This window comes from Leuresthes tenuis, unplaced genomic scaffold (assembly GCF_036924035.1).
Source record: "Leuresthes tenuis unplaced genomic scaffold, fLeuTen1.0.hap1 SCAF_5, whole genome shotgun sequence".
Taxonomy (NCBI): Eukaryota; Metazoa; Chordata; class Actinopteri; order Atheriniformes; family Atherinopsidae; genus Leuresthes; species Leuresthes tenuis.
This window is the reverse complement of record NW_027325359.1, coordinates 33,645,150-33,647,703: the sequence shown is the minus strand read 5'-3', so window position 1 is coordinate 33,647,703 and position 2,554 is coordinate 33,645,150. Positions and strand designations below refer to the sequence as shown.

Here is a 2,554-nt window from a genome sequence, read left to right as displayed (position 1 = left end):
AGTCTTGTGTCCCATCAGTGAGACACGGGAATTCCGTAGTGTTTCATGGTTTTGCATATTCTTTTTTTCTTCAGTTTTTAAACAAATTTGTACATGCACATGAGTTGGTCAGCCTTTAAAAGACGACCGTTAAGTCCTCTAACCAGAAGAGCACCTAAAAGATTTCTGAGGAATGTAGACATTAATCCCACCAGTTTCCACAGAAAGCAAGCCCTTTCTAATTTGTCCTAATTTGCCTTCCATATCTTGGTATATACTGAATAGATTGTAAAAGCCCAACCCTAAACTGGACGTATCCAAAGGGCAGTTTAATTTTTTTCACCCTTTTTTTTTTTAAATCACAGAACCTCAAACATCCCTACAGTGAGATAATAATTACTCCACTTCTGTGAAAGGAGGTTTATTCATATCCTCTACCTGAAGGGTCATTGCATATTATGAAGCTCTTGTGTGAAATACAAAGTTTGGGACAACAACAACCTTGAAAGATGGAGTCAAATCTTCCTGGAGAATGTGGGCATCAATCCCACTACCTCTCACATGCGAATCCCTACATGAAAACATATTTAGATCATAATGATTCTCCTTTTGTGAAAGGAGGAATTCATATGCTCTGCCCACAAGGCCTTTGTACCTTGTGACGCGCTCATGTGAGATTGAAATTTTACAAAGGCAACACAAGACCAAACAATGACAATAACCTCCACTGATCATGTCAAAGCTTCCTGGAGAAGGCGTGAATGGATCACAACATGCTCAACCAGCTCTTTGATTCGAACACCATCCCCTATGGTTGTAGGGCTCACGATGCAGATATCGCAAAACCCTAAGCCAACTTCAGCTGTACCACCACAGATGTTGATGATTTCCTCCACTGAAATGTGAAGCTAAGGAAGGATTCCTGGAGAATGCAGGCATCAATCCCGCTACCTCTCACATGCAAAGCGAGCGCTCTACCACTTGAGCTAATTCCCCTTTTTTTTCCTTTTGTGAAGGAAGGGAGAATTGATTTCCTCCTTTCACAGCCCTGCGTTACTAATGAGGCTGCAATGTGAGACTGAAATTTTAGCAGCTGTTGTTGAGGACGCGAATTTTTAGCATCAAAACAACAGTTGAGGGGACGAGGTGGCCGAGTGGTTAAGGCGATGGACTGCTAATCCATTGTGCTTTGCACGCATGGGTTCAAATCCCATTCTCGTCAGCTTTCCATCTAAAGCAGTGTTGTCAACACTTGTTTCTGATTCCACTTTGTGCAAATGCCTTTTTCAAACAATGCTTATGTGGCAATATTTTTATTTTAGCTTACATTAGGTTCATTAGGGGGATTGAATGTGTCATGAACAATTTGTTTTCTGACTTCAGGGTAATCATGCTCTGAAAGATTACTTTTGCTTTCAGTTTACACCCACCTTTGACTTGTATATTAGCCGCAATCAGCTGTAAATGACTTTCTCCACAGAGCACAAGCAAGTTAAAGCTTCCTGGAGAATGCGGGCATCCCGCTATGTCTCGCATGTTAAGCAGGCCCTCTACCACTTGCGCTAATTCCCCTTTCATTGTTGAGTAGAGACTGCAGATATCATGGAACGCTAGCACCCCCCCAGCCCCACCCCACCCCACCCCACCCCCCCGTGCTCGTCCTAGGGTCATTTGCATTGATTTATGCTTTTTGAAGGTAATTGACGCTAATCCATTTCCATGCAAGTGGGTCAACTCCGGTCCTGATGGGCACTTATTTGCAAATCAGATGATGTGTTGAGGAGCCATATCAGTCCTTTCTTAGTCCTTCCAAATTAACGACCATTTCGACCATTTCTGACCAAACTAATTCCCCTTTAATTGGTGTGCTGAGAATGCAGTTTTCTCGTAACCCTAATTTCCCCTTGCACTTGTCCTCAGGTCATTTGCATTGATCTATGCGTTTTTTAAGGCAATAGACTATTATTCCATTTAGGTGAACGCAGGTCAACTCCAGTCCCCGTGGGCACTTATTTGCAAATCAGATGATGTGTTGAGGAGCCATATCAGTCCTTTCTTAGTCCTTCCAAATTAACGACCATTTCGACCATTTCTGACCAAACTAATTCCCCTTTAATTGGTGTGCTGAGAATGCAGTTTTCTCATAACCCTAATTTCCCCTTGCACTTGTCCTCAGGTCATTTGCATTGATCTATGCGTTTTTTAAGGCAATAGACTATTATTCCATTTAGGTGAACGCAGGTCAACTCCAGTCCCCGTGGGCACTTATTTGCAAATCAGATGATGTGTTGAGGAGCCATATCAGTCCTTTCTTAGTCCTTCCAAATTAACGACCATTTCGACCATTTCTGACCAAACTAAATCCCCTTTAATTGGTGTGCTGAGAATGCAGTTTTCTCGTAACCCTAATTTCCCCTTGCACTTGTCCTCAGGTCATTTGCATTGATCTATGCGTTTTTTAAGGCAATAGACTATTATTCCATTTAGGTGAACGCAGGTCAACTCCAGTCCCCGTGGGCACTTATTTGCAAATCAGATGATGTGTTGAGGAGCCATATCAGTCCTTTCTTAGTCC

At 42.5% G+C, this 2,554-nt stretch overlaps 1 non-coding gene across 1 annotated transcript; it reads left to right on the top strand.

The window, feature by feature from the left end:
- Positions 1–1,119: 1,119 nt before the first annotated feature.
- Positions 1,120–1,201, top strand: trnas-gcu (transfer RNA serine (anticodon GCU)). The gene has a single exon. It is a non-coding gene; the product is annotated as a tRNA-Ser (tRNA).
- Positions 1,202–2,554: the final 1,353 nt, after the last annotated feature.